Raw genomic sequence first — 9569 nt, 5'->3', positions numbered from 1 at the left:
AAACATATGCAAAAATATTCAATAACATAAAGAAGTCACAATTCATTTTAAATTTTAAATTTAAAAGAATTATAAAAATAATTTATATATATATGTATATATGTATGTATGTATGTATGTATGTATGTATGTATGTATGTATGCTCATATGTATGTATGTATGTATGCTCATATGTATCTATGCATGGTCATATGTATGTATGTATGTATGTATGCATGTATGTATGTATGTATGTATGTATGCTCATATGTATGTATGTATGTATGTATGTGTGTATGTATGTATGGTCACATGTATGTATGTATGCATGGTCATATGTATGTATGTATGTATGCATGTATGCTCATATGTATGTATGTATGTATGCATGGTCATATGTATGACCATATGTATGTATGTATGTGTGTATGTATGTATGGTCATATGAATGTATGCATGGTCATATGTATGTATGCTCATATGTATGTATGTATGTATGTATGTATGTATGTATGTATGTATGTATGTATGGTCATATGTATGCATGTATGGTCATAAGTATGTATGTATGTATGTATGTATGTATGTATGTATGGATGTATGTATGTATGTATGTATGGATGGTCATATGTATGTATGTATGTATGTATGTATGTATGTATGTATGTATGTATGTATGGTCATATGTATGTATGTATGTATGTGTGGTCATATGTATGTATGTTTGTATGCATGGTCATATGTTTGGCCATATGTATGAATGTATGGTCATATTTATGTATGCTCATATGTATGTACGTATGTATGTATGTATGTAATATTCAATAACATCAAGAAGTCACAATTCATTTTAAATTAAAAAGAATTATAAAAAGAATTTATATATATATGTATATATGTATGTATGTATGTATGGTCATATATATGTATGTATGGTCATATGTATGTATGTATGTACAGTATGTATGTATGTATGTATGTATATATGGTCATATGTATGTATGTATGTATGTATGCATGTATGCTCATATGTATGTATGTATGTATGTATGCATGGTCATATGTATGACAATTCATTTTAAATTTTAAATTAAAAATAATTTTAAAAAGAATTTAAAAAGTTTCTTGGCTAAATGTTGCCTGTAGGCAACATTGTACTATTTAGGAACAACCAATTGAAATAAATGTGTAAAGTATAAAACTTTAAACTACTTAAATCAACAAAGATAACCATTACCATAACCATTTGAAAAACAAAAACAACAAATTCAAGTGTTTTATCATCACTGCTTCATTTCAGTACATGTTTTGTGTGTGTGTCTTTCCTGACATGTGTTGCCATCACTTGTGGTGTTGCTGCTCAGTGCTTATGGAACTCCATGAAGCAGTTTTTTTCAGGAGTGAAGCACAGGCAGGTGACACATTTTGTGCACTGTGATTTCACTCTACCCTTACATCCAGGGTATCTGCATCTGCCCTTTTTCTCCACCCAAATAGGCCAGTGGTCAGTGTTGTGTTTGCTATAGTGATTCCATAATGGTTCACTGTTGCAGGCAACATTGCAACTTTCCATGATGGCACGTTGTTGCCTCAGGGCAACAGCTGCATTTTAACAAGTATCCACTATTAAATTAGTAAATAAGTTGCATGAAACTATCAAAACTTAAAGGTTAGCATTTGATCTCATATCACAAATCGTATCACAACTGCAACATCAGCCAAAATAACTGCAATTAGATATTTTTTCGTCCAACCCTAATATTTATCCTGAATGGCTGCCACCAGGTCGGATTCTTGAAATCAGATGAAACAAACCTGTGTTTAAAATATTTAAGTTCCTTGTAGTAACTTTAAATAAAAGGTACTTCATGTACCGCTGCATTCAACTGAAGATTAACAGTATTTATGTTCAACATCACAACTGGTGCAACCAAACCTGAAAGTGTCAGTTTGCTGTGTTCAGTATCTGATGAATGGAGCTGCTTTCAGTCTAATCTTGGCAACAATCTGGTAGCACTGGGATGTAGCTCTTAAGGTTTTTCTCTTGGGGCTCTCGGTGATCCGAAACAATTTCATCCTCAATGTGACAACCTCGTGTTGGTAAAAGTTCTCTGCTTGTGTTCATCAGAGGTGCAATTCTTGTTCACTGAAAATGACGTCCTCCTTCGCCAAAAGTCAAATGTGTTGATTTCTAAATGTTTCCTCGAATCTGACCTAAGGGAAGTGGACGGGGCTCTTTCCCTCCATGTGATGCTGGGCCCCTAATGACAGTAGCAGAAGTTGCTCTGCATACTTTCACTGGTAGAGTCATTAAAGAGACCAACACTAACACCCCCCCTCCACTGCTCTCTGTCTAACCTCTGCCTCCTCTCTGTCCTGGTCTGCTCTGGAGAAACATTTCATGAAGCTCAATCTTTCTCTCAGCTACAAGAGTCTTTAATTTGCTGAAATGCTGCAGGCATTTTTGGATCAGCTCTACTGGCAAGTCTGTCTTGAAACAATACTCACATGCTCATTTGTACACTGAAATAATTATTAGACAAAAAATTCACAGTTCTTGTTCTGTGTAAAAATGCATTGAGAATTTCAGCTAAAGCTCATGTAAGGCTTCGGAAAATCAAGTGATTATCTTCTAAAGTCTATGTTATCATACAAGTTTCAACTAAACTTTGGAATATATTTTTGCAAAGAATACTGCGGATTTTATCTCCCAGCTCTTACAATATAGTTACATCATTGATTATCATTAAATCATGATCACTTCATGGCTTGCAGGCAGAAGATGAGCATCTACAGGAACCAAGTAACTCTCCTAGGATAATTTCCCAGAGCCCACACTGACATCTTCAGATTTTCGGTTTCGTCTGAGCAACAGTCAAAACCATGAATATGTCTAATTTACTATGATGTGAAAATACAGAAAAGCAGCAAATCATCATTCCACATCAGAGGAGCAGCAGTCAAAGAAAGTTTGGCATTTTAACTTGTTGAATAACTAACGATTACATCATCAGCAAAATAGTTGCCTTGTCAAGTTACTATTCGATTAATCAGCTAATCGGCTCTAAAACATGTTAGCCAATGCCAACTACCCTTTAACCTACAGAGAGCCAACATTTTCACTTAATAGCAAGACATTTTATGTTTTCTTATTATTTTTGTTTTAAGCGTAGTGTAAAACTTGTATCATCGATTTACAGCGAGCGCTCTGGATCAAAGTAATACTTAATTATTAAACATGGCAGACCAAATGATCATGTTATTAGTGTGGGCTGCATTACTCACCGCCAAAACCAATAAAATAAAATTGGTTGTCTGTGCCTCAATGGAGGAAATGTTACTTGAGATTAAAGATTGTGTCTGGAAGTAAGGTGCTTATTTAAGTAAGACTAGATAAACGACAGAGGAAGTCTGCAACACAAACAGACTGTTCTTTAACATCTGATGATTAAATTGTTTCAAGTTAAACACGTTTTTTTTTTTTTTTTTATTGATGTTAGAACAACTGTTGGACCTAAACACGTTCACCAGAAGGCTGCATGGATTTGAATTAAACATAAGAGATGCCTGTGAAAGCCTTCTGCAAGTACATGTTATATATTCAGTATTTATATTCACTATAATCCAGTTGGTGCATTATAAATAATTTTAGGTAGTGGGTGCAAGTAAAAGCATAAGAAAAAGGAGAGGACTCTGACAGGACAAGCTAAACAACTGCCACATGTAATGTACAAAGTAAAAAACATCGCATAAGTCATTAACATTCTTTCAATCCAATCCATGTCCCTCAATCCAAAAAACAACAATAAAAGTTATTTAACAAAATAAATCTCAACAAGAATACATTTAACCTTAAACCTAACCATAACTGATGATTGTGGTCACTTGGGGGCGGCGGGCAGCAGGTGTGAACACAACAATGACATCATCACCTTTTAAGTCAATATGATGAACACGATAGCAAGCAGTTGCTTATTTGCACATCCAGCAGTTATGGAGAAAACATAATAATTAATTTTGAATTATGTTTCTCACTATCTGCTGAATATAAGCCTAGTATTCACTCTAGTTTTGTTCTGGTTTCTCCACCAGCTCCTGAGAAAAATATCCGGCTCTTAAGTTGCTAAATGCTCCATCACGCATCAACTGTTTGATGCTGAGCAGGTAGTGTGCAGTGAGGGTTTTCTTTTTTTTTTCTTCCTGAAAATAGCTGTTGTCGCTGAAAAATATGCTATGAGAGCAGTGAGACTGAACCACAACAGTGGAACTGAAGCGGGATAGCTAAATAATGAGCTTAAACTCACTCAAGCTTTGTAAAGCCGAGGGGAGCTGCAGATTCTGGCAAAACATTTCTGATTAAAGGTGCTTTACGTGTTCCAAAACTTTAATTAATTTGTCTTAAGGGATTAAATCGATCGCAACTGGACTGGTAAAATTGTCTTAGAAGACGTTTCGCCTCTCATCCGAGCAGGCTTCATCAGAACTGATGAAGCCTGCTCGGATGAGAGGCGAAACGTCTTCTAAGACAATTTTACCAGTCCAGTTGCGATCGATTTAATCCCTTAAGATAACTATGACCTGGATGAATGAGAATATTCACAGGCATGTTTAATTAATTTGGTCACGATTCATTTGAAAACCTGAAGTTACGTGGAGGTGAAGACTGAGATGATAAATCACAATTAGGTGATTGTGAAATCTGTTCCGTGCTGCTTTTAAACACTTGTGACCCACTAATGACACACTTGTGGCTGTGTTTTGGGATGGAGAAAGCCAATTACTGATTGGTAAAACAAAAGAAAAACAAATCATAACACTGCTTAAGATATTTCTGATGATCAACTTAAGGATTCTCATTCACAGAGAAAAGCAGAGTGAATACCTGCATGCTCTAAAACCAAACCATTATCATTACCACACATCTAAAGTGCAAACCTATTTCCGCCTACACGACTGTAAAGATACTGTACGTTAACCCTGATTCAAGCAGAGAGAGAGGACATGTGTTTTTCTGCTGACACATTATAACAAGCACATGTAAAGGTTACAGCAGCTCCTTCATGTTTTCTGGCCGGCTCCAGCTCAGTAAAGCATGAAGACATGCAGAATTAAGGGCTAGATTAGAAACATGTGGGGCTGACCTGGAAGACGGATGATATGTGTTCCACGAGGTCGTCCATTTTCCTCCTGGACCGTAGTCTGGAGACCTCTGGAGACCCCGGCACTAAAGGCCTGGTGGAGGAGGATATTTGGCTCTAGGGGAAGAAAAACATAAAATTCACTCTTCTACATTCATTCTACTCGAGCTAAATCTTCATAAAGGTGCCTTAAATCACATCGGTTTCATGACTGAAAAACAAAGTGTTAGTTGAGTGAATGTCATCTTAACATCACGTACCATTTGTAAGCTGAAGACAGATCCATTTGATCAAGTTTCACAAATCCCAAATTTTCCCCACAGCTGCTACTCTGCAAGTAACTCAGTGATGTAGCTGCTTGTTTTACTTTCTCGTCTGTTTTTGTATTTCAGTGTTTCTGGAGGTGACGTTTGAACTCAAAAGCAAGACTCAACAACAGAGCTGTAGAAATAAAATGGGTTTGCTTGAGTCAAGGCAGAGATCAGTGACATGGCGAGCAGCAGCACCAGTGGCAAACAAATCCACAAAGAGAGCAGGGAGGCAGAAAAAAGACTCAAGTGTGACTGAGGACTAGTGGTGGAGGACAGGTAAATATGCCGAATGGGTGATTATGGAGAATGAGAAGCAGGTGTACTGACAGGAAAAGATCAGGTGACTGATTACAGGCAATCAGCTGGCTCAGTTAGCTCATTTCTCTCTTTCTCTCCTTCTTAAAGGGACAGTTCAGTTTTATTTTGTGTGAAGTTGCATGAGATACTTATCCACAATCTGTATATTACCTACAGTTGATGGCAGTTGGCAAGTTTGGAGAAGCAGAAAGGAGTAAGTGCTAAACAATGCTTAACTGTGGGCAGAATCAGCAGCAAAACATATTTTGGCCACCTAAAAATGGAACACCTACATAAAATCAATATAATTTTAGCGTGTATGCTTTATTTACAGTATTTTCACCACTTCACCTTGCTGTCAGACAGCCTTTTCCAATGGGAAACATCTGCTTTCTGAGCAAAATAGCACTCTCTCCAAATCAAACAAACTCCATCTGTGAAATCAGTGTTGTCATGTGACTTCTGTGAATCTGAACTAACCTTTTAAAACACAGAACTCACACAATCAACAAGCAAAACAGCTGATCGTAGCAGACCAACAACTCCTGTGTTCTGTGCAGTAACATTACTGGTTTTCCTTAAGGAATCTGGTTGAGCAAAATTGAGCTTATATTTGTTGTCTAACTGCAAAGTGAAGTGGTGAAGATATTCTAAACATAGTGTATGCTAAAGCTGATGGCGATTTTTTTCAGGGGACTATTTTATGAAGTGGCTAAAATACATTTTGCTGGTACTCCTCTCTGTTTGTTCAAACTGTTTGTGTGTCAGCCAGCATCTAATGAAGGTAAAACAATGACTACCCTCCTGGTGTAAAGACCTGCTAATGAATCAAATCTGCACCTGAAAATAGTCCCCAACACATGCATCATTTATTTATTTCCTCCTGTTTCAGTAATATTCAATAGAAAATAAGGAACTTAACCTTTTTAAAATAATAAAAATATTTATTTCTGTTGTGTTTGTAGGAGATTTACATTCTCAGAGGGAACAAACGTGCTTGGGTCTGAAAAGTGGCGACAGAGAAACTAATACGTTGGTTTTTGTCTTTTCAATGGGTGTTTCTGACAGTAAGAAAAATATCTTATGATTTAAAATTGCTAGATAAAGCTTAATGCTAATCACCTTGAAATATCTTTGAGATGAAGACTAATGATTATAGCTTAGCCGATCAAGGACACTGGATTTATTTTTCCATACAAAGGGATAAAATTCATATGGAATAACACTAGGATGAATTACATGCTTTGATCCAGATCATGAAGGAGAACGTTTATGTGAAGATAATCATTTATTCATGCTTTCTGTCCCAAGATAAAAGACAGGAAACTCAACAGCTGGAAGAAACGGAGAAGATCATGACTTTTCATGAGCTTCAAGTCGTTTAAATGCTGGACTGATTCAGTTGGAACTTAACGGGAGAAGAGCGGAAGATGTTTGCACAATGAACTATTCCCCAATCAAATGACTCACACAGCAGCAGAAAGTTCTTCTGATATTCAGGCACAAAAGATTCTCCCTGTGAAAGCTCTGAGGAAAAATATCAAAAATCTGACTCACTGAACGCAGCTGTACAGTACGTCCACCCCAGTGTCTGATTTACCTCCTGCATTAATTGACATCTCCCTCTTGATATATGTGAAATAAAATATCAGACTGTTTCAGCCTTCTGTGCTGCTCTGCAAGAAAGACGCCTCCTTGGCTGCATCCCATTGGTCAAATGATGGGAAAACCAAATCTGTTCCAGCATGGATGAGATTTTGTTTTTGTCTCATTTGCTGTCAATAAGAATTTTAGACATATGTCATGCTACTGACATGGCTCTAAGGAGGACAGCGTTGGTCCATAGGTCAATCCAACACGCTGGTCCTGACTAACACATCTCAACAACTACTGGATGGATTATCATGCAATTCAATATATATGACACCCAGATAATGTACCCTAATAACTTTGGTGGTCCCCTGACTTTTTCCTCTTTCACCACCATCATGTCACATTTTCAGTTTGTTCAATAACTTGGTTTAGGACCAAATACCTGCAAAACTAATGACATTGTCATCTGCCACAGTATATAAAGTATATTTGTATAATTCAATTTTTTTTTTTTTCGTGATTACAATGTGGTGACAACAGATGCAAAATAGAGGACTTCAACACCACAGACTGGGTTTTGCATACTCCAGAGACAAAAGCACTTTGGTTAAGAGGAGGAAATATCATGATTCTGGGTTGGTTATGACAATAAAAGCACTTTGCTTAATGTTGGGGAAAAACTGAAATTTCAGTTAAATATTACTGCTTACTTTGGAATAATGCTCTAATAAGTGATTGGAAAGTGTATCGCAAGATTGCCTGTTTTGGTGGAAAACAAATGAAATATGTTGTCTCTGAACATTTTACTGATTCGTTCAGTGTCAACTTTCTTCATTATGCCAATAGAGAATGTATTTCTGTCAGCATTATGTCTTCCTTGAAACATATTTGCTGTTGCAAATTAGTTACTGAATATAAAAGTAATTTCTCTGAGACGAGATCACTACTTTGTTTTATTAGAAAAAGTTATCATGCTAATATGATAAAGATGATGGCGACAGAAAAATGTCACGGTAAATATAACAATGTTCACATGCTGATATAACACAGGTGTAATTTTGAGCATGTTAGCATGGTGTTAGCATTTAGCTCAGAGCAGTACTGTGCAAAGCCTCACAGCTGGGACGGCTGTAGCTTGTGTGGGTATATCATGTATGACTAAAAACTTCCAAAGCTTTTGTTTTTCATTCCTTTGCATGTAATAAATATAATGAACCGCCCAGTGTACTTGATCAAACTGGTACAAATTAAACTTTCTCATTCACAGGTTTTTATAGAATAGATAAGATGCAGTGCCCCTTTGACTACTCAAAAAAAAAAAACTGTTAAATTTATATGCAGTAAATTGGTTGAATAGATAAAAACAAAACAGACTATTTTACATTGTGTAGTGCTCAGGATAAATTAAGCAGTCTCACAGCTGGAGGGAAGGAGGCTACTGGCTGATGCTGCTGTCCAACATTTTATTTTAAAAGAATGTTTTCTCCTCGTCCGGCCACAGTCTCACCTGCAACATCAGCGAGAGAAAATGAAAAAGGACACAGGAGTGACAGAGCTCATCATCATCATCATGGCATCAAAGAACAATATTTATACTGTACAGGATGTCTGTGTTGCATAATGAGGAAAACTGTTGCAGACTGCAAAACAGTTCCAGCCAAAAACAACAGAGTACAGAGCCTGAGCTGTATGAAGTATCCTCAGAGTTATCCTGTGAAGCTTTACTGAAATGAAATACTGCTTCCTCAGTGGCCATTCAAACTTTATCAGTTCAATCACACATCATACATTTAAACATATTTTTAAGGTGAATACTTGTTGGGTTTCAAATGTTAATTTATCTGTTGAACAATAGTATTGGCCGATAGTTGCCTTGTTGTCTACACTCATCAGGAAATGTCAGCGGCTGACGTTAATCTATTGTGTTGCAATAATTTTGTGCTTACTCAATGTTGTGTTATTTTTTGTGGTCGGACTCAGACTCTGTCTCTCTATCTGTACTTGGACAGAAGACCAGAAGAGGGTGTGGTTTACACCAGAAGCCACGTTAAATCAGGCAAATGTTGTGTTTTCTAACTTAATATTTACTGGCAATGCAATCATTGTGCCTTTAAAGCATCAAACTGATTTAAAATTGGTATATGATTAATTATGAAATATATTTATATGTCCTCATACCGAACTTTTCATCTCCCGCACTTTTCATTTGTAATTAAACTAAATTTAAGAACTATATGAAGTCCAGCACCT

General features: G+C 36.5%; 1 protein-coding gene across 3 annotated transcripts in view; it reads right to left on the bottom strand.

Annotated features, from left to right (window-relative positions):
- Window positions 1-8969, bottom strand: part of cilp (cartilage intermediate layer protein, nucleotide pyrophosphohydrolase) — a 44686-nt gene extending 35717 nt beyond the window's left edge. The window contains exons 1-2 of one of the 3 annotated variants that reach the window (XM_084716239.1): window positions 8738-8969; window positions 5122-5235 (exon numbers count right to left, since the gene is read on the bottom strand). The gene's annotated coding sequence lies outside the window, so the exon portion shown is untranslated. The other 2 variants (XM_084716241.1, XM_084716240.1) reach the window with 2 other exon arrangements.
- Between the last annotated feature and the right edge of the window lie 600 nt (window positions 8970-9569).

This window comes from Lutjanus erythropterus, chromosome 1 (genome assembly GCF_056507025.1).
Source record: "Lutjanus erythropterus isolate fLutEry1 chromosome 1, fLutEry1.hap2, whole genome shotgun sequence".
NCBI classification, from domain to species: domain Eukaryota; kingdom Metazoa; phylum Chordata; class Actinopteri; order Lutjaniformes; family Lutjanidae; genus Lutjanus; species Lutjanus erythropterus.
The sequence above is the reverse complement of the archived record's forward strand: the minus strand, read 5'-3'. Positions and strand labels throughout refer to the sequence as shown.